This window comes from Mustela lutreola, chromosome 4 (genome assembly GCF_030435805.1).
Source record: "Mustela lutreola isolate mMusLut2 chromosome 4, mMusLut2.pri, whole genome shotgun sequence".
NCBI lineage: Eukaryota > Metazoa > Chordata > Mammalia > Carnivora > Mustelidae > Mustela > Mustela lutreola.
The window spans coordinates 182697951-182715445 of NC_081293.1; positions in this window are offsets into that span (position 1 = coordinate 182697951).

Consider the following 17495-nt stretch of genomic DNA (forward strand, 5'->3'; position numbering starts at 1 on the left):
CCCTCTCACTTCCCAAACCATCTATAAGCCTTGTGTGCCCATGGGGGGCCCAGGTAAGAACACATGGGCATAGAAACCCAGAGCCTGAGGATGCCGGGGAAACCAGTAGATGCTTCTATGGAGTTAGGACCACACCTGCTGCCGATGGGAGGAGTGGTGTTATGTGTGGTGTGGCTTGCAGAGCTGAGTGTGGGCCCCAGTGGTGACCCACCTGTTGCTAAGGATGCCATTAAGGGCCCACACCATGACTAGGCACCAGATCTTCGGTATTTGCTTCCTCTGCTCTCACTTCATGGTCCCAGCTCTGCAAGAAGACTAGCAGAGGGGAGGGGAACACAGAAAAGGGATTTCCCTTGTGCTCTAGCCTCATGAGTGAAACAGACTCGTCGAAGGAGGGGCTTGGTCGGTCCGGTCCATTAGTGGTATCTTCGCATGCCCTGGCCCTCGGGAGTCCATAGCTCTTCCTAGGAGGAAAGCACGGAGGGGCCTGACAGAGGGGAGATTACTGTGTTCTATGAAGCTTGTCACCTTAATGGCCTGATGAAAGGAGGGTGACAGAGATAGATCAGGGTAATAGCAGAGCTGACTTACTGGATTGCCATGATTATTAACAGCCTTAATTAGTCTATCATATACTGTACCTCCGCAGCAAGTGCCAGTTAGAAATGGAAATCAGGCAACTGGGAAGACAGGGAGCAGGAACGCAAGGGTCCATGGCTCCTCGGGTCTGTCTACCAGGAATGCTTTTCTGACCTTGGAATTCGCCGCACTGACTGAAGTGCGACGCCTAGACTTGAGCTGCTAACCACGCCTGTGCTTCTAGAGCCCCCTCTCTTCTCACTGCCGGTTCTCACCTCTCTGACCAATAACGGCAGGTCCTACTCTTTTATTCCCTTGTTGATCATTCCATCGTACAGGCGCGCAGTATGCTACATGTTCCCCAGGCACTTATATTCCCAAGGTTTGCACTTACTCCCTCCTCGCGGTAACCCTGTGGGGTTGGTGGGACAGGTATGTCTACCCTCATCTGACGGCCAGGGGAACACTGAGACACAGTGACTGAATAAAATGAAAGTAAGGTGAGGATCCAATTCTCAAACCTAATCGCCAGCCCTACAATCACATACACACATTTATACTCACGTACACACGCACACACATACACACACTCACATACCCTCAGACATGCACCCACATACCAAGACTGTCCTTCTGATCAGACATGCTTTCCATTTCCAACAATATCAAATAATTCCTAATTATTGAGATGAGTGACTCAGAGATCCTTCCCCTTATTCAACTGTCACCCAGGTTCCAGAGACATAAAATATAGAATTCGGCAGTTTCCCATGAGGCCTGGGCCAAGGTCTGAGGGACACTACCGAGAACTGTTTCTCAAACTTGCTTCTGCCTTCCCTCTCTCAACCGTGACACTGCAGGACGCTCTCGCTGATTCCTAAGGAGGACCCTCCTCCACACAATCCTTTTCCTATCTTTTGGGGAATTAAAGCAAAATCACTCACGCTCTCAGCCTCCATGTCCATCCCTCCTCAACCCTGCTCAAGAAGAGGAAATACTCCTCTGTCTTCTAGTGGATAAGACCCCTGTGCATGGAAATGGTTTTGCTTTCCCAAATCCTCAGTCTAATCATGAGAAAACATCAGACATACCCAAACTGAGGAAGATTCTTTAAAAAAAAAAAAAAAGTGACTTATACTACTCTCTGAAGTGACAAGAGCATGAAAAATAAGACTGAAAATTGGCCACAGATTGGAGGAGACGAGGGAGACATGACAACCAAAATGTCATACGGGATCCTAGACCAGAAAAGTCCTATAGCGGAAAAACTAGTACAATCTGAATAAAGGTTAATTTGGTTAACAGTCTTGTACCTATGTTCATTTCGCCGAGGTGGCAACGCACTGTGGGGATGTAGGAGTGCCGACAGGACAGGAAGCTTGATGAAAGGTACATGGGGACTCGCTGTGCTATCTTGGCAACCTCTCTGTAAATCTGAGATTATTCTACACCAAAATGTTTAGTAAAGAAAAGACAGTCCCAGGGGTGCCTGGGTGGCTCAGTTGGTTAAGTGTGTGCCTTCAGCTCGGGTCATGATCCCGGAGTCCTAGGATCGAGCCTCGCATCGGGCTCCCTGCTTATCGGGGAGTCGCTTCTCCCTTTCCCTCTCCCTCTGTGCTCCTCCTCCTCCTCTCTCTCTCAAATAAATAAATAAATAAAATCTTTAAATCTTTATATCTTTAAAAGGAAAAAGAAAAAAGAAAAGACAGTCCCAGACTATTACCACTAAGCAACATGTTACAGGTTCACTTAGCCCCGTGTCACTGACAAGGTCACGTACGATAAGAGCATTCTAGAACACAGGCATCTGAGCCTTACCTGGTGAGTTGCTCACGGAGGGATGGAGGGTATGTGCTCCAGGAATGCGTGCGCTGGTACGGCTTACTGGGAGCAGCCATGCCAAGGCCTGAATTTTCAACTAATCTGTGAGACTTACAACCTTCCAAATCAATAACATGTTAATAAATAGTTCATACACACACACACACACACACACACACACACGCAGATACAGCAGAAAAAGCTTTATTCTAAGGTCTGTGCACAAATGAGTTCACATGTTCCTTTTTAGTGTGTTATATTTGGCACACAATGCATTTCGGAGTTGTGTTTTTCTATTACAGCTACGAAGATCATCTTTTAATAAAATTCAGATTGCTTCTACAGAGAGAGGCCTGGGGTCCCAAAGAGCAGTTTGAGAATTGGCGGGGGCCATCCTTTGGTCTTATGGACGTATGTCCTGACAGGTTTACCCAAGGTCGTACAGCAAGTTGGAATGAGAACCCAGGTCTCCTGGCTCCCTGTCCTGGGCTCTCCTGTACCACACACAGGTCAAGGGCAGGCCCCGTGACAGAGTTCTGAATCCACAGCCTGGCACATGACAGCAAAAGGGAGAAAGCCAAGCTGAGTGAGGTGGCCAAGAGCATATGGCTCCACGGCTCATACAGATGGGGCTGTGTCCGGAAGAGCAGAGTGGACAGCTCTGAAGAGGCGGTGTTGGGCAGATGGCTTCCTGAAGAGGTCCACACAGTCAGCAGGTATCTGTCCATGGGGGCAGGCTGTGAGGCCCCTGGTGAGCGAAGGCCCACCTGGGAGAGCACAGCAGACAATGCCAGGAGCACCCCCCTCCCAAGCAGCATGAGGGATGGGGATGGACTTTTGTTATGTGACCAAGTTATGGGCTGCGGTATTATCTCAGCAAAGAGAAAGAGGGAAAACGTCCATGGCCGGATTTGCAGGGAAAATCAGAGACCGTGGGAGGATGACCTTGAGGCTGTAACAGGATAATGAGAGACAGGCAGCCATGGGGGAACTACTGAACTTCTATAGAAGACTGAGACATTCCTCGATAAATATTTCAATGAATCCAAACAAATCCTCAAAGACAGACAGGCCTGATAGAATAGACGAAGCCATTCAAAACCCACAGCCACCAAAGCTTGAATGACTCTGTTCCTGGGGCCTCAAGCCCCTCCTGGCAGGCAAGTCAGCAAGGCCTCAGGGCTTCCTGCTCTGAGTGGCCAGCCTAACGGAGAGACAGACCTACAGACAGGGAATGATGCTGAAGGCAACACGTGGTGCTTAAAGACAGCTGGGCCTCGGAGCCCCAATCTGGAGTTTCTGCCGCTTTTTAGCTGAGTGGTCTCAGTTCAGTCTCCTGCAGTCCCCAAAATCTGTTTCCTCCTCTTTTGAGAAAAGTAATCACTTTCCAATTCCAACCTATAACACTCCCTGTTCAAAACCCTCCAGTGGCTCCCCATTCAATTAAAATAAAATCCAAACTCCTGAGCTTGGAGGGCAAGTCCCCATAGCATCTGACCACTTTCTGTCTTCTCCCTTCATCTTCTACCACTTCCTCCTTCTACTCACTCTCCAGCCTGTCCACATCCCCCAAACAGCACCTCACCACCGGCTGGTCCAGGAGCAGAGCAGGAGCTCCCCGACCTTCCCATGGCCACCCCTTCTTGCCATTCATACTTTCTCCGAGAAAAATGCCCTGAGCATCATGCAATTTCATTTCTAGATAAACATTCTCCACATCTATCTTGGTTGTTTTTTCCTTTTACTGCCTGCCTCCCCCTACCTTGTCTGTCTTGCTCAGGGCCGTATTTGCAGCACCTAGAACAGTGCCTGGAATATAGTAGGTGCTCAGTACATTGTTACTGCATGGATGAGTGAGTGGATTCTTCCCTCCCCTCATGTGTCTCTGACCTCAGGTTTTTCTACATCAAGGACATTCCCAAGATACATCTTAGCATCTGTTTGTCAAGGAGAGTCTTTGAGGAAAAAAGCACTTTGCTCAGAGAATCTCAGGCAAGGTATTTCTGCTCATGTGCTCTTCCTAACCCAAGACAGCTCAGCACCACTGTCTATAAGCTGTCCTGAGCCCATGCTTCTTCCCTCTTGAGACATTCCCATTCGGTGCATCTGGTTTCCAAGCCCAAGGATGATATCTTTCCTGTCCTTCAGTAAACTCTAACACTCAGATGGCTCTTCTGCCTTAGGAATTCAGGACTTAGAAGGATATCGAAAGTACTACCCAAAGCAAAAGGACTTTCAGAATTTCCCACCTTAAAGAGAGGACCTCAGCATCACAGACACATTTTTGCTTTCATCTACTTGGTGCAGCCACCATGAGCAAGTTTCACATGCAAATTGCCCAAGTTCCAAGCCCCTGGGATTTATGATCTAGGGCACACGGCACCACCATCTTTCCTCAGATCATTGAGAATGAGCGAAAGACACTCCCTGGGAAGAATAATAAAGTAGGGAGACCCGCCTCACCAGATTTCAAGATTCATAATACAGAGCCATACCCTTGACACAGAAGTGGCATTTCAGGTCCCTGGGGAAAGCAGGGATATACAATAAAAGGCACCAAGACAAGTGAAAATCCAAGGCCAGGAAGCAGAAAAGAAGGTAAATATATAAATTCTACTCTCTACCCACATAAAAATCCATTCCAAGTGGATTGAGGACTTACATATAAAGGGCAAACATTAAAACATTTAGAAAATAATATAGGTGAGTTTTTCTTTAAACCCAAGGTATAAAATGGTTTCTTTAGAAACAGAAGGTTGATAAACATTGAATGCTCTAAAATCAAGGACTTCTGTTCAATAAAGAAGTTTTTAGTTATCAAAAGAGAGCATTAAATAAGTAAATGACAAGTGGGAGAAAACATCTGAAATATATTTAATCAGTGAAGAACACCAAGGTAATTCTTACAAGTCAATTTAGGAAAAGAAAATAATCCAACAGAGAAGGAGATGAACAGAAATGTCACCAAAGAGGAAACATGAAAACAGAAGCCCCTATGAAAAGATGATCAACCTCGTTAGTGATCAGGAGACTATAAATTAGAAGCACAATAAATACCATATGATACCCACCAGATTGGCAAAGAAATTAAAAACCTGAGAGTAACAGGTGGTAGTGAGGATGTGAGGCAACGGAAACTATTTCGGAGGAGGAAGAGTTAATGCATTCATTCTGAAAAACAATATGAAAATATCTTGAAAGTTAAAAATGCACCCACCATCAGCCAGGGATAACGTATACATCCCAGAGAAATTCCTTCACATGTGTGCCAGAAAAGTGTAAGGCATTTACAAGCACAATATCAAAACCAAAAGCCTGAAACAACCCAAATGTCCATTAGCAAGAGAGCGAGTATGTAAATGTTGGCGTAGAGACACAAACGGAATATTAAGTAGCCATGAAAAATGAGAGTCCACCATCTGCGCATAGCCATAAGGCTAATCCTAAGAACAAAATGTTGGGCACCTGGGTGGCTCAGTCAGCTAAGCATCTGCCTTCAGCTCTGGTTATGATCGCAGAGTCCTGGGATCGAGTCCCACATCAGGGTCCCTGCTAGGCAGGAAGCCTGCTTCTCCCTCGGCCCTTCCTCCTCCTAATGTGCTCATTCTCTCTCGCTCTCTCAAATAAATAATAAGTCTTTTTAAATTGTTGTATAAAAAGCAAGTCTCCAAGGATATAATCAATACATCTTTTTTAAACTCCAAAGCAAGCAGACTGAAACATATTGTTTAATGATTCACACAGATAAAGAGAGACTATGTTTGAAAAGTCCAGGGAATGGTAAACATAAAATTGAAAATAGTGCTTATCTTTGCAGGACCCCAGGGCTGAGCAGTCTAGGGGAAGAAGGCAGGTAACATCCCGGGAAGCAGTAAAACTCTGCTTCTTAATTTGGGCAATAACTACCAGTATGTGTTTTATTAGCATGCTTGCATGTATTACTTTATTATGTGGACACCAATTTCTGTATGTATTAAATACTATATAACAAAAAAAAAATACCAGTATTAGGAAAGAATACGAGGAAAAACCATGCGTAGCCCAAAATCTCTTAATCTCCCCTAAAATATATTCATTTGTCCTTTTGGGAACATGTCAAAACCGATCAAGAGCTGATGAATTTGAGCTGTACAATCACGGTGGTTCAGTCCTTCAACAAACATTAGGGATCCCCTGCACTGTGCCTCCCCCAGGGACTCATCCCTGAGCAAGACAAGCTTGGTCACTGCCCTTGCTCTTCTGGAACTAAGGGTCCAGTGGCCAGTCTGAGGGGTGAGCACTCACGATGCCCCCATTTCTCTTCCCCACAGAGCTGACCGTCTTCTGAGAAGAGGCAGCTCATAAGCAAGGAAGACCTGACTTGGGAGGGGGTCTTTAAACACCATCTCCTGCGGGGTCTAGAATCTGCCTCCCAAATACTGTGTGTGACCAGATTTTCTTTGGCCACCAGCCTGTCTCCAAAGTAATTAAATCCTGGAGGCCTTTCCATAAAGCTTATGGATGCCATTTGCTAGGAAGGCAGCAATTTGATTTGGAGGCTGGCACACGGTTGAAATGTGAATGTGAATGGCTTGGAGCTATGGGTTCGTTTTGTTTTGTTTTTTTCCAAGTGTTGGTATGTGTCTTGTGTCTCTGCCCCGTCCCACTCAATTACCTGGTGTGTTTCAGCTGCTCACCCCTAAACACCTGCTTGCCCTGGATGCCTCAGCCTCCCGGTCCCTGCTTTGCCGCTGCTGGAGTCTCAGGGTGACTGTTTTCCTAGTGCTGTCTTAAGGAACTTTCCACGTTCAATATGGTAGCCACACATCCCATGTGTCTCTTGTGCACTTGAAATGGAGCAAGAAACAGAATTTATAATTTTATTTGATTTTAATTAATTCAAATTTGAAGAGTCATATATAGCCAATGGCTATGTATTAATACATTAGATAGCAAAGTTCTAGAAAAACACTTAACTAAAACAAAACATTTTTTTAATTTAAAAGGATGAGGATTGTTGGAAGGAGACCAGCACCACAGGAGGCACCCAGAAGGTTCAGAGCCCAGTTGAGGGGCTTTGTACCAGCAGAGCATCACTGGGTTGAGAATGGGGGTTTCCTACCAGAAACCAGGGGAAAAACTCAGACCCATCTACCAAAAAGTCATCTTCCTTTCTAGGTACAAAGAGATAGGAGGTTAAAGACATATATAAAGAAAGCCATCACTCTGTTCATGATAACCCAAATGTTGGAAATAATAGCAGAGCTGTTGACTAAAGACTGGTATACCCATACAATGTAATATTACATAAACATTAAAAAATCATGATGTAAAAATTTTAAATAAAATATTTGAAAAAGCTTGGGGCAGCTGGGTGGCTCAGTCAGTTAAGCATCTGTCTTCAGCTCAGGTCATGATCTCAGGGTCCCGGGATCAAGCCCCGAATTGGGCTCCCTGCTCAGGGGCGAGCCTGCTTCTCCCTCTCCCACTGCCCCTCCCCCTGCCTGTGCCTGTTCTCTCTCTCTCTCTCTCAAATGAATAAGTAAAATCTTAAAAAAAAAAAAAATAATAAGTGAAAAAGCAGAACATAACTACACATACTCAATGATCAAAATTTAATGCAGGAAAATATACTTTATATGCATAGAAAAAAAGCTTATAATAAAATATAATAAAATATCAAGAGTACTCCTTTCTCAGTGGCAAAATTATGAATGTTTTTACTTCCTTTTTATATTTTTCCAAATTTCTGCAATGGCCATTTATTATTTCATGCTAAAAAAAAAATCTTTCTCAAAGCGTGCTTTAAAGAGCTCTTAATAATGTGGAAAATGCACTTTACAGATAAGTCAAAAAAAAAAAAAAAAAAAGATACGATGTAGATACAGCATAGTGCACATAGTCCTACCCCAACTATATAAACCATGTAGAGTGACAAGGCTGAAAGAGCTTCAACATTCTGGTGAACTTGGGCATTTTTTTCTACCACATTACTCTTTCCTGTAGCCATTTTTATGTGTGTCATTTTCTGCAATAGGAGGTAAAAGTCTAATCCATCTGGGTGAGCCTCTGACCCCAAACATTAAAACAAGCATCTTGGGGTCTTCCCACCTAACCCTGGACAGACTTGAGTGACGTCCCCTCTGCCTACCTCTGGGAAACACCGCGGGCAGTTTGCGCTCCCTGGACCTTCCCTCATGGCCCCGGGGCCCTCTCCCCGCCACAGTGGATGGCTCCCCACTCACCCTTCCAGGCTGACCTTTCCTCCTGCGTCCTCTCCCACTACATTACCACGGAGATTCATTGAAGGCAATCGATACATATGAAAAACAACTGATTTTCTTCCCCCGTTCCCCACCTCCTCTCTCTGAATGATTTTGCCTGCGACACATACCGGGAATCACACCAGAAGGAAAGTGCTGCGGCTCCCCTACTGGGACATAGTCCTCCTCCTCTCCCCTCCCCTCCCCCCTTCCTCCTTCCGCACTTGATTTCAAGATCGGTGGCAGTGCTCTTTATCAACTTGGCAGATGCTACTGCCTGTTCCGGGCTCCCGCAGTCTGCTGCTGCCCCCCTGCTAAGGTCCCCATGCCAGCCTGCCTCCCTGAGCCACGGAGACTCGGGCTGCAGCTGCACTCCGCTGTCCCGGAAGGACTGGGAACTCCAGCAGCTGGCTCACCAGCCTGGATCGTGCACCCAGAGCCTAAAGAAGGGAGAATTCTCAGATAGATTCACGACTCAGTGAAGAACCTCCGTCGCGTCATCTCAAAACAGAGCAGCTCAGAGCTTTAAATGGATCCAAGTCTAGTGGGAACCCCACCAAAGCGCTTCACGAGGGAGCCTACTTCCCTCCTGCAGACAGAACCTTGGCATTTACAGGCTTACCCTTTGCTGTGTGGACCCAGGAAGTCCAGTCCGTCATCCAATGGGATTTGCAATTTTATTGCGGTGGGAGTTTGAAGGGTTTGTGCTATTTAGCTGATAGGGCTAAGCAAAACTGACGGTGCACCTGGGAAGAAACACTCATCTGGGAAGACAAACTAAGGCACTACGAGATCCAAGTACGGGTCTGACATGCCCTGAAAGGGGCTGGTTTCAATGTCACATGGGAGCACTCGGCCTGGTTGGAACAGAAGTTGATGTGGATTTATTAAAACATGACAGTTCCTTGGTCTAGTGGGCTGGTTAACCAAGTCTCAGTGGCTAGCCTCCCATCAATTTGCAAAACACAGACACACGGTTCATTCACACCCTTACACTGCACCGCCTGCTCTCATCCATCATGGTATGCGGTGGGCTTCAAATTTCTCCCACTGGGTCCCAATTGCCTGCTCCCCAAACACCAAAATCGGAATCTTCTAGGTGATCCTGCTCCTGGCGGACACCGGCAAGTGTCTATTGACTGACACGTAACCACTGTGGCCAAATGGGCCCATCTTCATCCCATTAACTTTCCTCTCTTCCTTCGAATTCTATCCACCTCAATCCATGCCCACGCTGCTCCTCTTAACTCTTTTTCCCTAAAATGATCTGTGGTGCCATGGGTCTGCCTATGACACAGATGAGCGCTAGTTACATCTCGAGAAAGGAGGCCACGCCACGCTGGGCCCAAGGCACAATCCCCTGCTGCCAGAAGCAGACCCAGATGACTCTGCAAAGAGCCCCTCATGAGCTGCCCCTTTGAATGGTGCAAACACTTCCTTCTGTGCATATACGCTTGCTTCTAAAACTCCGTCAAGCTTGGCTCAGCCATCAGGTGGTGAGCAGCAGAAAACTGGACAGATGGATGAGGTGGCAGGCCCAGGTGTCTGGAGGAGGGTTGAGTCAAGAAGTAGGAAGAAGACGCATGGCTTGGGGAAAAGCAGGAAGAAGCCAGTGAGAGTCATTCTGTGAGATTCCTTTCAGGGCACCAGGCAAAACCTTGCCAAGCCTCTGGCGGATGATCTGAATTCCACCTACAAAGTCGGTCCTGTAGGCCAAGGTTTAAACCCGTTAAGAAAAGGGCTTGGTAACCCTTTTAAGAGGGATCAGTGTCTTCTTCAGTTATGGAAGTGCCTCTGTGTCCAGGAGGCTGGTTTTGTTCTAGAACGGGAGGGGACTGGGCACCCAGGACAAGGAGAGAGGCTGAAAGACAAGGCGGGTGGAAGGAACCCAGCCGCCCCGAGAACATAGCCCAGGCCACACTCCAGGCCGCTATTTCTCCCGAGTCCAGGTCAACCTCTTCCCCTCGGTTTTGTGTCCATCCGATCTCTTTTTCCCTCCTTGCCTGGTCACGGTGGCTACAGGTTTCTCAATGTGTCCTCATCAGCTAACCTGGGCCCATGCCCCAAGGACTTCTCAGGACAGTTTTCAACCGGGCCCTCCTTTCGTGGCCCCGGATGCAGCAGGCAGGCCTTCCTCCCTCCTCCACCCTCCCCCACTCCCTCGGTCCTCCCCTTCTCCCCCCCCCCCTTCTTCTTTCCGTGGATACTGATTAGGCACCTGTGTACGTGCTAGGCCCTGGGAGAATACAGATAAATGATGCACAACTAAACATCCTTTTTCCTCTCGTTCAAAACACATTTCTCAAGCTAAGCCCAAGCTTTGAGACCAGCAAACACGTGACTTTTCATTCTGCTGCATCCCTTGACCCTGCTCTGCCTCTCCTCAGTGGATCTTGAGCAATTAAATGAGCTCAATGCTTTGGTGTCTCTATTGATAGAACAGGGGCAGTAGTAAAATAGAAAATTTGTTTTTTTCCCACACAACCTTGAAGAGAAGCATCTTCATTCGTCTACAGTGTAGTGATTTGCATCCCTTCAGGAACGCATAGAAAACGAAGTGGTATTATTAACCACCAGCGAAAGATAGTTCAAAATTCAGAGAATGTCCTTCTATTTTGTATATAAATGCTTTGGCAAATTTACCCTAGAGACTGTGTTACAATAATATTTCCTTTTAAAGTAAACAGAATCCATGATTCTAGTTTAAAGCAATACACTTTTTAGGTCTCTGTGTGATTTTTGTTTCCTCTAAATCATAATTTTCAAAGGAGCTTTCAATAAGGATTCCCAGAAAAATGTCTCCTGTGTTCCTAGTACATCCACTGTCCGATAATTATGGTATCATCCAAAGCACGGGCTATGCCGAGGAGGTATAGATTATTTTCTTTGAGTGGCAGCATGTTATACAAAAAAGAGGGTTAGAATAAAAGCCCTGAGACCCAGGGTCTAATGCCAATATTGCTATTTACTAATCCCATGTCTCTTTTAGTTAACATTCTTTTGGTCACCAGCAACAGAAGTCAACTATAAATGATCTTTATATCTTTTAAGAACAACTCACGGCAAGGACATTGGAGTATCTTGTGAAACTGAACAGAGAGCTGAACAAGACACATAAAGAGAAGACACGAGTGGCTGCAGTCACTTAGCATCAGGAGAATATGGAATTCCTTCCTTCCCCCTGTGCTGCAGCCCTCATGGACTTGACCTCAAGAACCCTTCAGGCCCTGTTTTCAAAGCCATACTCTTAAGAAAGAGACTAATAAGTCCAGTGTTAGACCAGGACTGAGGCTACCTGTCTCTGAGGTCTAACCCTGGAGGGATCCACCAGAGGAGGACAACAGCCCAGACATGGCTCTGGGGACCTCCCCCTGGACTGCAGCCATTCCTAGGAAAGAGGGGCTGGGAGTCACTCCCAGAAGCCTCTGCAGGGTCTTTAGGCATGTGACCAATTTCCCGGGCCTCAGTTCCTTTTGTAAAGTTAGAAGTTGGACTCTATTATTCCTAAAATCCCTTCTATTTTTTTATCCTATAGTGTGGTGGTGGCCCTAGTGTTTCTTGAAAATAGTACTGGGCTTCTTTAGACTACTTTCAGCGTTTCCAAAAATGCAACAGAAAAAAAAAAATTTGTAAGATAAGCCTGCCCAGACACACTAAAAAACTTACATTTCAATTTATGGCCCAGAAGTACTTTAACACAGTAAGAGAACAATGGTCTTATACAATTCACAAGCTCTTATTGACAGTTAATATAAATTACTGTAAGATAGGTAAATAATCATTCTATAATTAATGTAACTTGATTGAAAAAAAAATGTATGGTTCCTTAAAAGCAAAAAGCATTGGCACTCTTAAGCTATGTTGTCAGAGGAAGCCTAATTTCTTTTGGGGGGAAGTTGGAATAAATTTTCTCATCCACAGCTAAAAGAGAACTTTGTAAAATAAGGAACTTGTAGCTACCCCTAGCCAGCCCGAAGAAGAAAAGCCCATATACACTTTGGGGTCAATGCCAATATCCAAAGTGAGCAAGAAGACAAACTCACCAGGAGGTCTCTGAAGGAAAAACATCACGTTTTATCTCAGAGAACCTGTCATAAAAGCACTTACCCTCTTTTAAGGAACTCCAAAGGAGAACTTGAAACCAAATTGACTCATGATTGCTTCTTCTTAGGGTGTGTACATTCACAATTACAACGCATTAAAACAACACGTAACCCTAATGGATTCCTACATCCTAAATATTCTGGTTCTCTTTTTCTAGAAAATCACATCTTCGCTTGAGAAACTAAACAACAGAAAATCAGTTGATCTCCGCAGAGCACCAAGTTGGATGTCAGGAAATCTGGCTCCTAGTTATCCCTCTGCTTCTGGTAACTAGATTCTTGCCCATGGATCAGTCCCCCTTCCCCCTGAGCCCCAGCTTCCACCTCTGTGGACTGAGATGCTCAGTATGAGGCTCCCTAAGATTCTTGCCCAAATTTTCTGTTATTAAAATGGCACATACTGCCATCAAATGCACTAGGTGATTAATAGGCTCTATGCCCCTTAGTCCCCAACAAGAACATACATTTTCATTCGAGCTTTATAAAAAGAGGAGACTGGTGCACAGGGAGTCCAGGCTAGGGAGGAACAGGGCCAGACAGAGGTCTATGTCTAGAAAGACATGCTCAGCCTTGCTCAGTGGGGCACTGGGTGTTTCCTCTCACATCACTCCTCTCTGATTCCTTCAGCACAATCTGAGAAGAAGCTTGCATGTGCACTTCTTTTCATCTTCTCCCTGACATCACCCCTAATCACCTCAGTTACTTGTCTCTAAATTGCCGGCAATTTGTCTTCATCTTTCTGGAACTGAAGAACAGAAGAGATGACGGCAATATGTCTTCCAGATGCAGTTTCCTTGGAGCCCCCTGAACAAGGAAGCACGCTTTCTTCAGGAAGTCTGCAGGGAGTTCCCTAGAGCAGAGGATCGGGTCTGTCTGGACAGTGGTAGGTAGGAAGGTAGGAAACCACAGGACTCAAAACTAGTAAGAGCCCAAGGAGGAGTAAGTGGCTAACAAAGGAAGGAGTAGGGGAGACAGAACTCAAGCCAAAGGTTAAAGAAACTGGAATTTGCTCACCTAAACATAATAAAACTGATTAAGTTTTGTAGACAATTCTCCATAGGATTCTCACATTTTTCATGTCTTATAAGTAGGATGCAGACTATCCTTTGTTCCAGACTACCTTTTCAAAAATGTTTATATAGCCAACAGCCCTGGAAAACAGAGATGGGGGTCTCACTCCAGAGCAAAGGGCAGGCATATTTACTGTCTGTTATAAAAGATTTGGGTTCCCTAAGTTCCAGGTTCTTCATCTACCATGAAACTTGCTGTGTGTACAGGTGTCATCTGGCCACCTTTATTCCCACCTTGCGGGAAACAGGGCTCAGGAAGCCAACACAGATATGTTGACAACGTGGCTACTGCTTTAGCTGTAGTAATGCCTTTCATCTTTCATCCAGGAATCTCATGTCTTCTGCCAATTTGAAACAATAACAGGCTAACTTAGTAGGTTGCAGATAGAGTACAATATTAGGCTCTCTGCAATTCTTCACATTAATAGGCTTGAGAACAAGTTTCAATAAAAAGAATAGTGTATCTTCAAAGAGGGGTCAGCGAATTATTTTCCCCTGCCTGAGAGCCTAAGAATATTTTTCAAGCATAGGAAATAATCCAGGCTTTTAAATTGTGAAAATTGCTAATACTTGTATGTCTTGCCTGGGGCAATTTTGGGCTCTCCTCTTCTAGAATATTTTAGAGGATACCCTAGATATCCATCCATGTGACATACAGCAGGCCTAGACACACCTGAATACAGAGGCACAGGCAGGCACTGACATGCCCTTCATGATGCTAGTAATGGCCTAAAAAGCAACTCTGCCCATGCACAGGTCCTCAGCCTGGTCTTTCTCCACATGAAATATCTACAACATGTGACTCTTTCTTCAGTGAATAAGCTCAAAGTTGGTCAACCATAGTGTAAAGTCTCCATGATTCTAATGACTCGGGACCCATAAGCCAGTGTTCAGGACCTAGTCCTAAAACAAGCCTTTTACAGAGGGTGTCCCCCCACTGAAGATTTTTGGCATGCTTGGGGAAGCTTCTAGTGCATTCAGAAGGTCACCGGTGGAGGGAGATATATCCAGGAACCAGAAGCTTAGAGGGCTCTTATCCTCCTCACTTTATTCTCCTTTTTTCTGTCCTGCACCAAAGGTCCTCCATGGCAATGGCTCGGTGAGTGACTAGTAAGAATCTGGACAGCCCTAATAATGCATTGATTCCCAGATGCCAGCAGACAATGAAGGGGATGATAAGGATAGCACAGAGCCCTGAGCACCATGGAAGGTCTAATATGTTCACTTCCTTGCTAAACCCAGAACTTCCAATGACCACAACCTTATACACATCCTTTCTGATAAAGAACTCAAAGCTTTCACATGAACTTTCCTAGACACATCTATGCCATTGGCACTACTTTACCTTTGCATGGGATGTTTCTTCTTTTAAAGCATGGTTATCTCATTTGATTCAAATGAAACCCTACTGTCATGGCAAATATTATTAAACCCATCTTACAGATGAATTCATTGAAGCTTATAGAGATTAAAAGTGATACCTGGGGTCACAGGGTGGCTGTATGGCAGAGCTGAAACTGGAACCCACCTACCTGATTCTAGGTCCGTGACCCTTTCTGCTATGCCATGCAGGAAGGAGATGCATGCTACAGCCAGAGAAGAGATGCTATTCCTATTCTATAAAAAGGAAAGAATCAACTGACTTGCCAAAGGTCACACATTGTGTGAGGTGCAGTGAAACCAGAACTAGATACAAGGTCTCTGGAGTCTATGGTCCCAGCTCTTTCCCGGTGGCCACTTGTCTTGCCAGGAAGGATGGAGATATATCTTTAAAAGGAAACCATCTGTGACAGGCTGAGCATGTGGCTGAGCTGAGCACTAAGGACCCCACACCTGGACATCAGGGACCCATAGAGGGTTATTTGTCCTTGGTCTCTTGCAGCGTAGTTCCCATCTTTGCTACATGGTGGAGGCAAAGGCATGGAGGCAAAGGCATGGCTTTGGCATCAGACCAACTGCAGTCTAAGTCTTCTCTCTGCTATTTGCTCTCTTTGAGAACTGGACCCAACGACTTAACATTTTCTGTCCTCAGGATCCTCTTCTGTTAGATGGGATAGTAATAATGACCATCTCATAGAGAGACTGTGAAGAAAAAGCAACTGGGTACATAGAGCAATCAGGAAGTTGGCGTTAATCATATCAACCATGAGGTGGGGAGCTGGCAGACAGCAAGAGGTTCCAAGGGGAAAGGAGAGGGAAGGCAAATAGAATTGGTGACCCAGACAAAAAAGCTTGCCCTGAGTCCTGAACTATAATGTCCAGAATAGTCTGTTGGAGTGGGGCACAGCAACGTCACACTCAGCCCTCTGGCCAGTCCTTTCTCCTGACTTGCCAGACATATCTGGCTCGGCTACTAGGAAATCTGTAGCTCTGGGAGGTACCCACAAGTCAACCTGTTCTCTCCTCTGCCTTTGCCCCTCGGGTAGGTTTCAGATTTGTGGCACTGCCGTAGGGCTCCAAGCCTGTGCCAGCCCCTATCACTAGGAAGAAGCTGCATTATCTTTGTGAGTTGAAGGCTGTGGGCTGAGTGCAAGAGAGTCAGGAGGCAGCGAGATGAGCCTTGTGCACTGCAAACCCTGCTCATCAAGGTCCAAGACATTAAAGCATCCAACCATGTCAAAAAGGCGAGGGGGGAGTGTTTTTACAGACATAAAAATAGGGTCTTGATCTTTTCTCAGATCACTCCAGCTCCTTCCTCTAATGCACCATCTCCATAATATTAGGAGACAAAAAGGCGATAGAAAATATTGGTTGTTGGATCTTTTTGCTAGAAAATCCTGCCTTGGAGATGACTAGTTTTTATTATTTGCAAGATGAGCCCAGTCCTTAGACAGAGATATAAGACTTAGAGGGTGGAGTGACTTGTCCATGGTTACCTAGCAAGACTTAAAAGAACTAGACTTAGAACCCAAGCATCCGGATACAAACCCGGTATTCTTTCTACCACAGCCCCATCTTCTCTGGGAAGCCCTCCTTCATAAAACTAAGATGTGAAAACTGGCTTCTGAAGACATATACTGCCACCTCTGCCCTGCCCTTATGAAAAAGCAAAATGAGCTATAATGAATGTTTGCCCATCCTCCAACCTTAGAAGGAAAGCTTGAGAGAACAAGAACCACTCTTTAACTATTCAGCCCAGCCCCCAGAACTGCGTGGGCCATTATAAATAGAAGCCTGACCACCCACATTTTTAAGGTCTTACACAGAAATTGGACTGCATCTAAAGGAAGTCACTCATATGCATAAGTAAAGGGCAGTAAAGTCAAGTTGAGGAGAGCTGAGTAAAGGAAATCTGTCTGGCTCTTAAGTTACATGACTCTATAACCCTTGGGATCAAGACAAGTTGGCCTGGAGAACAGAAGACCAAAGGAGGTATAAGACTTTTAACTGCCTTCAAGTTTAAAGAATTACGGACAGAGATGACCAGGCAAAGACGAACCAAAAAGAAATAGGTTTCTCTACATAAGGACAGTTCCGAACAGACATCACTGAGAACTTCCAGACTATAAAAACAGGAAGTCAAGAAAGAACACAGGGCAGGGAAATCAGTTGCTTTGACCTCAAAGACTTTCTTTCTTTCAACCCAAGGGTTCCAAGAAGCGTTGGTCCCATGAGGACAGCGTTGATGTTAGGAGGGGAATAAATGATTACTGCTTAGGCTCCCCATGCAGTTGGCTCTG